At 40.5% G+C, this 14,872-nt stretch overlaps 1 long non-coding RNA gene across 2 annotated transcripts in view; it reads left to right on the forward strand.

The window, feature by feature from the left end:
* LOC149971176 (uncharacterized) overlaps nt 1-14,209 on the forward strand; it is a 160,073-nt gene extending 145,864 nt beyond the window's left edge. The window contains exons 2-4 of one of the 2 annotated variants that reach the window (XR_016492810.1): nt 8,334-8,410; nt 8,774-8,835; nt 14,072-14,209. This is a non-coding gene — a long non-coding RNA (uncharacterized LOC149971176). Of the gene's footprint in view, nt 1-8,292; nt 8,411-8,773; nt 8,836-14,071 lie in introns of those variants that run through there. The other variant, XR_016492809.1, reaches the window with a different exon arrangement.
* Nucleotides 14,210-14,872: the final 663 nt, after the last annotated feature.

A 14,872-nucleotide genomic window follows, 5' to 3' on the forward strand; every position in this document is an offset into this window, starting at 1 on the left:
ACGGGACTGGCATCCTCTCTCACATCAAAACATACCTGCAGACGAGAGACAGATGGATAGAGAGAGAACATGATTAAGCCTTGTTTTTTTTTCATTCTAACAAGGTCAATCATCATAATCATCAGGAGGTGAAATGCAAAACTGACCTTGGATCATTAACTCTGGGACTACTACATCTCTTTAGTAATACTTCCTGTATAATATAAACTGACCTGGGATCATTAACTCTGGGACTACTACATCTCTTTAATAATACTTCCTGTATAATATAAACTGACCTTGGATCATTAACTCTGGGACTACTACATCTCTTTAGTAATACTTCCTGTATAATATAAACTGACCTGGGATCATTAACTCTGGGACTACTACATCTCTTTAATAATACTTCCTGTATAATATAAACTGACCTGGGATCATTAACTCTGGGACTACTACATCTGTCTGTATTTCAATGTAAAGCATATCTTTAATAATACTTCCTGTTGACCTGACCAAGTGACATCTCACCTATGATCATGCTGTGCCCCCTGTATCAGCCAGTTCAGATGCGGGAGGGGTTCACCAAAATGCTGATATAACCTAGAGGATTTAGGGAGAGGGATGAAGTGAAGAAGAGACTGTTACTGTGTGTGTGGTCTCACCTGGTGTCCACACTAAGTGGCTACAGAGTACTTTATGCTGAAAAACAGATGTGGACAAATATTAGAAGATAATGTCAATAGAAGATACTGTATGTGATGTAGACACCTGTCGGAGTGTACCTGAAACATTTAAATATAGAGGGCTATGTGTCTTACCACTTGGTTATTGCAAGACTAACCCTCAAAGGAAATCATGACTTGGCAGAAACAGCAACAGATAGTCCAGTGAAAATGGCTGTTTATGTGGTGTAAATCTGAAAATTAGCAGCTGACATCTTAAGGGTTTTTAATTAATGCATGTGAGACAGGTTCCATGTACCACAAGACATGCAGAGATGAAGAACACAGAACAGTTTAATAACCTCTGGTTATGGACACTTTCGCCAGCAATAAAGCTTCCACGGCCTGTTCCTCAGACAGTGAACATCTGGCAATATCTACAGTGCCTTGCGAAAGTATTCGGCCCCCTTGAACTTTGCGACCTTTTGCCACATTTCAGGCTTCAAACATAAAGATATAAAACTGTTTTTTTTGTGAAGAATCAACAAGTGGGACACAATCATGAAGTGGAACGACATTTATTGGATATTTCAAACTTTTTTTTAATAAATCAAAAACTGAAAAATTGGGCGTGCAAAATTAAAAATTATTAAATTATTCAGCTTTCACCTTTTGCTGCGATTACAGCTGTAAGTCGCTTGGGGTATGTCTATCAGTTTTGCACATCGAGAGACTGACATTTTTTCCCATTCCTCCTTGCAAAACAGCTCGAGCTCAGTGAGGTTGGATGGAGAGCATTTGTGAACAGCAGTTTTCAGTTCTTTCCACAGATTCTCGATTGGATTCAGGTCTGGACTTTGACTTGGCCATTCTAACACCTGGATATGATTATTTTTGAACCATTCCATTGTAGATTTTGCTTTATGTTTTGGATCATTGTCTTGTTGGAAGACAAATCTCCGTCCCAGTCTCAGGTCTTTTGCAGACTCCATCAGGTTTTCTTCCAGAATGGTCCTGTATTTGGCTCAATCCATCTTCCCATCAATTTTAACCATCTTCCCTGTCCCTGCTGAAGAAAAGCAGGCCCAAACCATGATGCTGCCACCACCATGTTTGACAGTGGGGATGGTGTGTTCAGCTGTGTCGCTTTTACGCCAAACATAACGTTTTGCATTGTTGCCAAAAAGTTCAATTTTGGTTTAATCTAACCAGAGCATCTTCTTCCACATGTTTGGTGTGTCTCCCAGGTGGCTTGTGGCAAACTTTAAACAACACTTTTTATGGATATCTTTAAGAAATGGCTTTCATCTTGCCACACTTCCATAAAGGCCAGATTCGTGCAATATACGACTGATTGTTGTCCTATGGACAGAGTCTCCCACCTCAGCTGTAGATCTCTGCAGTTCATCCAGAGTGATCATGGGCCTCTTGGCTGCATCTCTGATCAGTCTTCTCCTTGTATGAGCTGAAAGTTTAGAGGGACGGCCAGGTCTTGGTAGATTTGCAGTGGTCTGATACTCCTTCCATTTCAATATTATCGCTTGCACAGTGCTCCTTGGGATGTTTAAAGCTTGGGAAATCTTTTTGTATCCAAATCCGGCTTTAAACTTCTTCACAACAGTATCTCGGACCTGCCTGGTGTGTTCCCTGTTCTTCATGATGTTCTCTGCGCTTTTAACGGACCTCTGAGACTATCACAGTGCAGGTGCATTTATACGGAGACTTGATTACACACAGGTGGATTGTATTTATCATCATTAGTCATTTAAGTCAACATTGGATCATTCAGAGATCCTCACTGAACTTCTGGAGAGTTTGCTGCACTGAAAGTAAAGGGGCTGAATAATTTTGCACGCCCAATTTTTCAGTTTTTGATTTGTTAAAAAAAGTTTGAAATATCCAATAAATGTCGTTCCACTTCATGATTGTGTCCCACTTGTTGTTGATTCTTCACAAAAAAATACAGTTTTATATCTTTATGTTTGAAGCCTGAAATGTGGCAAAAGGTCGCAAAGTTCAAGGGGGCCGAATACTTTCGCAAGGCACTGTATATATTCGACCCCTTGATCAGCTCGCACTCTGAAAGTAAAGACAATAGCTTAATTTTTTTGTAGATATGAAAACAACAACAGATATGACCGTTCAATCTAAAGCAGCAGATTTAATTTTCAGGATACGTCAATACAGCACAGAAAGATTAACACCAGACTGGTGTTGTGGTTGTTCATTAGGTGATGGGAAATATGATTCCTGCACCATCTACACGCTGCACAGACTCTAACTCTTTGTGAAAGACATATTGTGTTCTTTCATCCTTCTGTAAAAAAAAACTAACCGTTACACTGTCATGAAATGAAATATGATTATATATCGACTATGAAACAAATATGACATGGCCTGCTCATGAGTTGCCATGAAATAAAGTTAAATTAATTCAACTGAAAATGGCGAGAACAGGCGTTAGTAGCTAAATGCTTTTGGTTAGCTTGAGAATAATGATTCATCATTCTACGGTATGTATGTAATGAGCCGACACTGAATCGTAGGAGCTAACTACTAGCTATGTAAAAGTTGGACAGAAGAACGCCCAGTGCCGCTTACCTGAGATGCCATCATCACACAGTCCTTCTTCGTAGGTGTCCGCTATGACTTTGTCGGAAAAAAGTTGCTTTCAGAACAATTATTTTTGATTGTCGAGAGCAAAACGTATTTTATTTTCAAAGACACAAATGTACCTCCAAGGCATATAACAATTTGCCCGTGAATAACCACACCTTCATACAAACGTGCAGAATTCTTGACGCACAACCGAAGATGCTGCCATATCCTGCCAGCACGCCCACAAGCGAGCCACTCAGGCGCAGAATGATGACGCATGGAAGAGGGAAAGGAATGAGATGGTAACAACAACCATTTGTTGGAAGTTGGGGAGGGGGGCTAATAGCTGAACAATAGACTATCCAACCTTTACTAAAGAATAGTCTAATAGCCGAGCTAGGTGTGAACCCCCCCCCCCCCCCCCCTCCTATCACAGACCAGATTTGCCCTAACGACCAAGGGGTAGCTTGCTACTCAATGTAATAAAGTAATGACTTTTCAAATAAGTTACCTTACATTAGCTAATTTGTTAGCTATGCTGTCCTCACGAACCACATAGCATACCATTACAGCTGCATGTACCGGTATGCTAGCTAGCTACCAAACTTTAGTAGATATACATCAAACTTGCCAGTATGTTAACTATAGACTATCTAACTACCCAACGGTTATTGACTTGATTATTCCCGTCATTCTTAGCTTAGCTAAATGGTATAGTCATTGTGCGTTCTCAATGGACATTCGGGTGCTCTCGTAAATTCGCTCTGGCTATCAACACCGATTTCAGAGCAATCTCATCACGTTGTACAGCGCCATATTTTCTGTTCCATCTTAATGGAAACCCTGAGGGTTTTTCATTTTTCACACCATATTATTAGTCATTAATTAAGCAAGTCCCAATCAAAAGTTGGGACACCTACTCATTCCAGGATCACAACTTTGAAATAACACCGGTGTCCCGCAATCTGTAGTACAGACATGGCCTGCTCTCTCTTATGTAAGGAATTAGGCACTTTCCCATGTTTACAACAGTACGTATTGTAGAGTGCACAGTAGCCTAATAAACAAATAAACACATTTTGTTAATAAAATAATGATTAAAAGATTATCTTTAAAATTGCAGATGTTGATTTAATGATATATCCATAACGAATTACTGTTTGAATAAATATCACTGATTTACATAAATATTGGAACAAAGTTGTCTAATGAATGCAATCAATTTAGAATCCTCCAATCCAGTAGCCTACTCCCTACCGTCAAGTTGTACAGCGCCATATTTTCCATTCCATCCTAACGGAAATCCTGAGGGTTTCGTTTTTCTCTGAATAGAAACACCATAATATTAATCAAATTAATTAAGCCAAATTTCTTAAAATCAATCCCATATACAATGTGTTATTATAAAAAAAAGTTTTAATTTCTCTGGTTATGCCAATACAAAACACTTTCAAATGCTTCTTAAAGATGCCCTCTGGTGGTCACTAGCAAAAACTTGCAGTAACAGAAAAAATGGCTGACAATTTAATGACATGCCACAGAATTCTGCGGCAGCATGCAAGGTGTGCCGTAGTATGCCGCAACTTTTAAAGGAGGAACCACTGTATATCCAGTATCAGATATGGAAATCAAAGTCTCTATGTGACCAGGCACAGTAAAATAATTTGGTTGCAAAAGTTACTGGCCTACCCTATACAATAGAAACAGAATTACATAATTGCTGTAGTTTACTATTGTGACCCATAATTCCCATGCTAACTTTGAATGTCCAGTCAATGAGAATTATGGGATTTTTTTTATTTTACAGTTTCAAAATTGGCCTATAAATGCACACATCATATCCATTGTGACAGCACTGTTACCCATAGCAACCATCGCATTCCGAAAGCCGCCCTCAGATATCCTCTAAACACCGGCTATGAGGGCATTATCACTTTTACACAACGGGTTACCAACGCATTCAAATAATGATTGACATATTTTAATTTAAAACTTTATTTATATGAATGTATTTATAATATTTAATCAGTCACGCCAAACAGTGCAGCCAGAATAACAGAAGCTGAATTTGCATTTGTTTAAGCTGTTTTCTAGTAACATTTATTTGGAAACATCCATAACAATGAGCTAATGAGGCGCGATTTTGCCAGGCATAGAAAATGTGCTGACTCATCAGGACACTGTTGTTCAGAGGAGCTAGCCAACAACACATCCTGTCACACCCTGATCTGTTTCACCTGTCCTCTTCATTGTCTCCACCCACTCCAGGTGTCGCTTGTTTTCCCCAGTGTATTTATCCCTGTGTTTCCTGTCTCTCTGGGCCAGTGTATTTATCCCTGTGTTTCCTGTCTCTCTTGGCCAGTGTATTTATCCTTGTGTTTCCTGTCTCTCTTGGCCAGTGTATTTATCCTTGTGTTTCCTGTCTCTCTGGGCCAGTGTATTTATCCCTGTGTTTCCTGTCTCTCTGGGCCAGTGTATTTATCCCTGTGTTTTTTGTCTCTCTGGGCCAGTGTATTTATCCTTGTGTTTCCTGTCTCTCTGGGCCAGTGTATTGTATGTTCCAAGTCAACCAGCGTTTTTCCCGTTCTCCTGCCTTTGCTTATTGTCCTTTTTCTAGTCCTCCCGATTTTGACCCTTGCCTGTTTCTGCACTTTGTACCCGCCTGCCTAACCATTCTGCCTGTCTTGACCTCGAGCCTGTCTGCCACTCTGTACCTCCTGGACTCTGAACTGGTTTTGACCTTTTGCCTGTCCACGACCATTTTCTTGCCTATTCCTTTTTGGATTATTTTAAACTCCAATCTGTACTCCTGTGTCTGCATCTGGGTCTCGCCTTGTGTCATGATAACATCTAACACAATCACTTCAAACTGAAGCTGGAAAGATTGCAAACTAGCTGCACTTCATTTCATTTAACTTTTTTCAATTGACATTTCTTTGTATATATCCATAAAAATGATACCAGCTGATTCATGATTTAGACAGACTGGCAGGCAGCGTTTCTCAGCCAGTCTCGTCCTGACTCCTCCATAGTTAATTACTATGGGACAGCTGGAGATTGAATTTGGACATTGAAACAATGTTGCAGATGATGGAGAGACAGACAACAAGGTTTATACAAATCTACACTGTTGAAAACGAAATGTTAGTCTAAAAGAAATGTGAGATAATATCTAGATGCTTTTTATAGTAGAGATCAAGTTGATAACTTGCCTGGCTGAGACAGTGGATTGGGCTGATGAGACAGTGGATTGGGCTGATGAGACAGTGGATATGGCTGATGAGACAGTGGATATGGCTGATGAGACAGTGGATATGGCTGATGAGACAGTGGATATGGCTGATGAGACAGTGGATAGGGCTGATGAGACAGTGGATTGGGCTGATGAGACAGTGGATTGGGCTGATGAGACAGTGGATTGGGCTGATGAGACAGTGGATTGGGCTGATGAGACAGTGGAGTGGGCTGATGAGACAGTGGAGTGGGCTGATGAGACAGTGGAGTGGGCTGATGAGACAGTGGAGTGGACTGATGAGACAGTGGATTGGGCTGATGAGACAGTGGATTGCGCAGTCAGACGGAACCGAGTAAATAGGCATTTTAACATCATAGTCGGTGGTAACACGTGAAATAGACACCGGCTGGAATGAGGCTTTAACCAATCAGCATTCAGGATTAGAACCACCCATTGTATAAAACAGGATAAAGAGCTCCTTTTGAGCAGAAAAATGAAGGAAACTGGCACAAAATTGTTGGAGATTCACCCGCTGTTAAGTGTCTTACGGTATTATAATATAGATACTGTATCTGTCGACTGCTAGTTCTAACCAGCCTAGGTATAAACCCACTTCCAGCTGTTTGAGAGATTTCCTAAAACCCATATGGTTCATTTTAATATCACTGTACAATTTTGTGATTTCATCCATGACCAATAGTGCTCTTGCTTCCTATCTATTAATAGATGTAGCTACTTTGAAAGGAAATGTAATAGCCAGACCCAAAATCCTCAAGGTTATACTACATGTTGAGGGCAGTAGGAAAACACTTCATGAACAACATCAAAGAATCGGAAGGCTACCTTTGGTAAACCTCCAGATTTGGTGTTTCTATCCAGAGAACTTACTTAGGTTATATTTCCGAGAATTAAAGACATAACTAACTGATGATATTTTTGCAGCATCATCATCATAGCTTTGTTCAATGTTGAGATTGAGATAAATGTACTCTAATTCAGAGGTCAGCGTTTCAGAGTTTATTATTTTTTTTTATTATTAACTTTTATTTATTCAGGGAAACCCAATTGAGACCAGTGCCTACAATGGTGCCCCGAGGACAAAAATAAACCCATCAATACAACAACAACAACAACAACCAAAATGATAAAAGCTACAAGGCAGCTATGAATGCATAACATCCATTTTTTACAGTTTAACCTCTTAGAGCTCTAGGGGCGCTATTTCATTTTTGGATAAAAAACGTTCCCGTTTTAAGCGCGATATTTTGTCACGAAAAGATGCTCGACTATGCATATTCTTGACAGTTTTGGAAAGAAAACACTCTGAAGTTTCAGAATCTGCAAAGATTTTGTCTGTAAGTGCCCCAGAACTCATTCTACAGGCGAAACCAAGATGCATCACCCAGGAATTAGCAGAATTTCTGAAGCTCTGTTTTCCATTCTCTCCTTATATGGCTGTGATTGCGCAAGGAATGAGCCTACACTTTCTGTCGTTCGCCCAAGGTCTTAGCAGCATTGTGACGTATTTGTAGGCATATCATTGGAAGATTGGCCATAAGAGACTACATTTTCCAGAGGTCCGCCCGGTGTCCTTTGTCTAAATTTGTGCGTAATCTTCAGGTGCAGGCATTTTCTCCTGGGATTCAGGAGAGAAAGCATGTTTCCAAGAACGATGTATCAATGAAGAGATATGTGAAAAACACCTTGAGGATTGATTCTAAACAACGTTTGCCATGTTTTCAGTCGATATTATGGAGTTAATTTGGAAAAAAGTTTGCGTTTTGAGGACTGAATTTATGGATTTTTTTTGGTAGCCAAATGTGATGTATAAAACGGAGCTATTTCTAATACACAAGGAATCTTTTTGGAAAAACTGAGCATCTGCTATCTAACTGAGAGTATCCTCATTGAAAACATCAGAAGTTCTTCAAAGGTAAATGATTTTATTTGAAGGCTTTTATGTTTTTGTTAATGTTGCGTGCTGGATGCTAACGCTAATGCTAACGCTAAATGCTAACGCGAAATGCTAACTCTAGCTAGCTACTTTTACACATGATTGTTTTCCTATGGTTGAGAAGCATATTTTGAAAATCTGAGATGACAGTGTTTACAAAAGGCTAAGCTTGAGAGATGGCATATTTATTTCATTTCATTTGCGATTTTCATAAATAGTTAACGTTGTGTTATGCTAATGAGCTTGCTGATAGATTTACACAATCCTGGATACAGGGGTTTTTTCATAGCTAAACGTGACGCAGAAAACGGAGCGATTTGTCCTAAACAAATAATCTTTCAGGAAAAACTGAACATTTGCTATCTGAGAGTCTCCTCATTGAAAACATCTGAAGTTCTTCAAAGGTAAATGATTTTTTTGAATGCTTTTCTGTTTTTTTGTGTAAATGTTGCCAGCTGAATGCTAATGCTAAATGCTACGTTAGCCATCAATACTGTTACACAAATGCTTGTTTTGCAATGGTTGAGAAGCATATTTTGAAAATCTGAGATGACAGTGTTGTTAACAAAAGGCTAAGCTTGAGAGCTAGCATATTTATTTCATTTGCGATTTTCATGAATAGTTAACGTTGCGTTATGGTAATGAGCTTGAGTCTGTATTCACGAACCCGGATCCGGGATGGGGAGATCAGAAAGGTTAAGTTCTAATAATTGACTGAAACAATTGCAGTGAACTCATTTAACAACAGAGTTATTTATATATATATATATATATATATATATATATATATATATATATATATATATGTTATAAACTGCCCTATCGGCAGGAATCCAGGTAGAATTTGTTTTGTAATGTATTCCATTACTGTGGTGCATTAAAACCAAGGGGTGGATTTACCAAACTATGTGGAGACAAACGGGACCTCAAGAGTTAACTAACCCTGCAAACGGGTTTGGTCTCTCATATAAATGGGGTATGTTGGAAGCTTGTGTAGCAGAGCTTTGTGAACAAGGCGGGAGGTAATGAGGTATATCCTACCTTCTGATACAGTATTCAGAGAGAAGTATTAAAACTGTCACCTCTAAAGTGGAGGCCGCAATGGTAGACGGCATCCAAAGGTTTAAGAGTAATACTGAGTAGTGTGGTGTATGGCACTAACTTGTTTGTTGAGAGTAGTACTGAGTAGTACTGCGTAGTATTGTGGATGGCACTAACTGGTTTGTTGAGAGTAGTACTGAGTAGTACTGCGTAGTATTGTGGATGGCACTAACTGGTTTGTTGAGAGTAGTACTGAGTAGTACTGCGTAGTATTGTGGATGGCACTAACTGGTTTGTTGAGAGTAGTACTGAGTAGTACTGCGTAGTATTGTGGATGGCACTAACTGGTTTGTTGAGAGTAGTACTGAGTAGTACTGCGTAGTATTGTGGATGGCACTAACTGGTTTGTTGAGAGTAGTACTGAGTAGTACTGCGTAGTATTGTGGATGGCACTAACTGGTTTGTTGAGAGTAGTACTGAGTAGTACTGGTGAGTAGTATTGTAGTACTGAGTAGTATTAAGTAGTATTGTGGATGGCTCTAACGGGTTTGTTGAGAATAATACTGAGTAGTACTGAGTATTTTGGATGGCACTAACTGGTTTGTTGAGAGTAATATTGAGTAGTACTGAGTAGTATTGTGGATGGCTCTAACTCTAACCTCTGGCAGTCTCTATGGGGGTGCCACAGGGTTCAATTCTTGGATCGACTCTTCTCTGTATACATCAATGATGTCGCTCTTGCTGCTGGTGAGTCTCTGATCCACCTCTACGCAGACAACACCATTCTGTATACATCTGGCCCTTCTTTCGACACTGTTAACAACCCTCCAGGCAAGCTTCAATGCCATAAAACTCTCCTTCCGTGGCCTCCAATTGCTCTTAAATACAAGTAAAACTAAATGCATGCTCTTCAACCGATCGCTGCCTGCACCTGCCCGCCCGTCCAACATCACTACTCTGTACGGCTCTGACTTAGAATATGTGGACAACTACAAAAGCTAGGGGTCTGATTAGACTAAACTCTCCTTCCAGACCCACATCAAACATCTCCAATCCAAAGTTAAATCTAGAATTGGCTTCCTATTTCGCAACAAAGCATCCTTCACTCATGCTGCCAAACATACGCTTGTAAAACTGACCATCATACCAATCCTCGACTTCGGCGATGTCATTTACAAAACAGCCTCCAATACCCTACTCAACAAATTGGATGCAGTCTATCACAGTGCCATCCGTTTTGTCAAAGGGGTACGAGGAACCCCTTCCTCCGCCTTGTCCTCCGACTTGGCATCAGAAGGTCTACCCGTCTCCTCTCCTTGCAATGAGAGAATCCGTTTTCTCACTAAACCCTCCCTGACTAACACCAAAAGCTCAGCCTTTAGGGCTTTCTCAGGGACAACAAATCCATAATGGTCAGCTATAGCTATAAGGTCTACTTTACGAAACCTCACCAAACAATCAATAGAGGGCGCTTCAAAAAACTTGGAGATGGCTGATGCAGCCATCTTATACAATGCAGTCTACTGAACACACTAACTAAACAAGTCATCCAAACTCACAACCTACCATCACACCTCAATCACTAACCACAGAGAACTCAGAGCAGCAGGGTCCGGTGGGTTTAATGGAAAGATCCCGGATGAGCCCCCATTATGTTACGCACGCCTCTATGAAGAGGGAACGCAACCCCCTGCTACAACTAAACTCTCTGTGAAGCGAAAGAGGTATGGACTGTAGGTGCGAGTAAGAATGACAACAGGCAGAATGTGGTACCGTTTTACAAGGACTTTATTCCTGTACACGGTAATATGGGGAAAAGGGGCTGGACGGAACCAAAGCAAAGAAAGTAAATCTCAAACCCCCCCCTCTCCTATCTTACCTGCCTACCCACTACTTACCTAATTTAGCACCACCTGGTGCCCTAACCAAAATACAGGGAGTGGTCCGCCCAGGTCTTACCTAGTGTGCCTAGACAATGAATATACTACGGGTATATGTATGCCCGCGGGCCTCTTGCCTAAGCACTCCCAAGGTGCCTTCCCCTTCTCCCCTGGGAACAAATGAAACAGAATATTACACAATTTTACAAACAAACTAAGAAACAGAGGATGTCAAATAAGCTCTACCTGAGCAACAAACTCACAGAACATACCCACTCTCAGCAATGAACTCCCAGCAAAATCAACCTCTAGCAAAAACTCTCTCACAAACAATCGCTCAGCAATGACCTCAGCAAAATCTCTCTAGCAAAATCTCTCTCAGCAATCCCTACCTCCAAAATCTCTCTAGCAAAATCTCTCTCAGCAATCCCTACCTCCAAAATCTCTCTCTCCTGAACAGAACACTGGCTTTTATATAGCTTCAGAATGAATGTGTAATTGGAGACAGCTGTGTCTTGACGAGGGGGCGGGGTCAGCTCTCCAATTAGCCCTGGAGTCGACCAATCAGCTGCTTGAGGGATTTCAGGAAGCCATTTCCTGAAATAAAACACATGCAAATACACAAACTACAACACAAACTGGGGAACGTAACACCCATATACTACCCACCACCACAACCTGTAAGCTCTCGTTGGCTGGCCCTCGCTTCATACTCGTCGCCAAACCCACTGGCTCCATGTCATCTACAAGACCCTGCTAGGTAATGTCCCCCTATATCTCAGCTCGCTGGTCACCATAGCAGCACCCACCTGTAGCACGCGCTCCAGCAGGTATATCTCTCTGGTCACCCCCAAAACCAATTATTTCTTTGGCCGTCTCTCCTTCCAGTTCTCTGCTGCCAATGACTGGAACGAACTACAAAAATCTCTGAAACTGGAAACTCACATCTCCCTCACTAGCTTTAAACACCAGCTGTCAGAGCAGCTCACAGATTACTGCACCTGTACATCTATAATTCAGCCCGAACAACTACCTCTTTCCCTACTTATTTATTTAATTATATTTATTTATTTATTTATTTTGCTCCTTTGCACCCCATTATTTGTATTTCTACTTTGCATATTCTTCCACTGCAAATCTACCATTCCAGTGTTTTACTTGCTATATTGTATTTACTTTGCCACCATGTTTTTTTTTTAGCCTTTTTGCCTTTTTTTGCCCTTATCTCACCTCATTTGCTCACATCGTATATAGACTTGTTTCTACTGTATCATTGACTGTATGTTTGTTTTACTCCATGTGTAACTCTGTTGTTGTGTCGAACTGCTTTGCTTTATCTTGGCCAGGTCGCAATTGTAAATGAGAACTTGTTCTCAACTTGCCTACCTGGTTAAATAAAAGGTGAAATAAAAAAGAAAAAAAAACTGCTTTGTTGTGAGTAATATTGAGTAGTACTGAGTAGTATTGTGGATGGCACTAACTGGTTTGTTTAATATAGAGTGTAACATTTTTCATTTGATACTTATGTACATATATACACAGATATGTTTTTAGTGTCCTTAGTTGACTCTAAAACGTTGTATTCTACCACCCATTAGAAGAGAAACAAGTTATTAACGTGTTTGATACGATTACAGATTTTCTCAAGGGGCCCTATTTCTATTTCATGGGACCTGACCCCAAGTTTGGGAACCACTGAGTTACTGTCTGGTTAAAAACTCCGTGAGCACTCAATCAACGTTCAAAAATAAGGACTTCCCAGAGTGTCTTGTTTGTGACCACAACACGCCAAGCAATGTGCATAAACTGCAACAACTTTTGCCCAATCCTAATTCTAAACCGAACCCCAGACCCTACCCCCTATTCACTATTGGGATCTGTGATAGGGGATAGGTAGGTACCAATTGTCACAAGTGCATAGGTTCCATTGGCCTATTTGGGGGGGGAATTAACATGTAGAATTTTAAATATATGACGTTTTAACAAAGAGGACTAGCTTTAGAGTTACCCACTTTATAGAATATGGCTGGCGAAGACTAAACCCATGTCATAATAGAGGTGTATTGCAGATACACGTGTTATTTCATGCTCTCCCTGGTTCCAATGGTCTTATACAGTGCAAAAGGGAGGCCTGTACACCCACCAACCATTGTGTACACTAATTAACAAGGTTATGGAAGCATTTCACTGTTAGTCTACGCCTGTTGTTTACCAAATAAAATTAGATTTAGATTTTTACGTCAGGTAAAAGGGAAGTATTGAAACCAGACCACTAGTTTTTTCCGTAGTGGGTCAAAACGTCAAACATGTTTTACTTTTTTTGATGCACTGTCCAGGGATGCCTTATACATTTATCTGACATTTCAAAGACGTGAAACTAAAAGTCTCAATACTCTTTTAGCCTCTGCCTTTAGCCTCTGCCTTTAGCCTCTGCCTTTAGCCTCTGCCTTTAGCGTCTGCCTTTAGCCTCTGCCTTTAGCCTCTGCCTTTAGCCTCTGCCTTTAGCCTCTGCCTTTAGCCTCTGCCTTTAGCCTCTGCCTTTAGCCTCTGCCTTTAGCCTCTGCCTTTAGCCTCTGCCTTTAGCCTCTGCCTTTAGCCTCTGGGCTGGAGAGCTCAGCTACAAACGATGTGGAGACAGATTTATGAGGTCATTAAATGCGCTTTTCTCCATTCTTCCTTCTCTCCTCACCCCCCCTGTTCATTTTTTCCCCCTCTACAGGTACAGCAGCGGAGAGGAAAACTGAGACATATTCCCATGGAGAGGCACTAAGTCATCCTGGACATACAGTTCTACGACTAGGACAACAATGCTATCAACTTTGAATGCAGATGTTATGTCTAATACACTGTAATAGACTATTGACATTTTTGTATAATGATGCTTGTGTTATAATGTATTTTTTGTATACTTGTTTAATTCTGTTTATACTGTAAACATATACTGTAAACATATACTGTAAACATATACTGTAAACATATACTGTAAACATATAGCTAGCAACCTCATCATCTCTTGGCTTAACAGCTCCCCCTTTGAATCAACTGTTTTTCTCAGAGGAGAAACTATACACTACCTATCCTTTCATCTGCCTTTCATCTGCAAATGTCTTGCAGAACTAACTGGTTTTGATCACTTTACACATGTTTTTTTGATGTTGTTGGGGGGGGGGGGGGGGGTGGTTACACCCCTGTTGACTTCACAAAATCAAATCAAATCAAAGTTTATTTGTCACGTGCGCCGAAATACAACAAGTGTAGACCTTACAGTGAAATGCTGAATACAACAAGTGTAGACCTCACAGTGAAATGCTGAATACAACAAGTGTAGACCTTACAGTGAAATGCTGAATACAACAAGTGTAGACCTCACAGTGAAATGCTGAATACAACAAGTGTAGACCTTACAGTGAAATGCTGAATACAACAAGTGTAGACCTCACAGTGAAATGCTGAATACAACAAGTGTAGACCTTACAGTGAAATGCTGAATACAACAAGTGTAGACCTTACAGTGAAATGC

This window comes from Oncorhynchus mykiss, chromosome 28 (genome assembly GCF_057628025.1).
Source record: "Oncorhynchus mykiss isolate SJ-2025 chromosome 28, ASM5762802v1, whole genome shotgun sequence".
Lineage (NCBI taxonomy): Eukaryota > Metazoa > Chordata > Actinopteri > Salmoniformes > Salmonidae > Oncorhynchus > Oncorhynchus mykiss.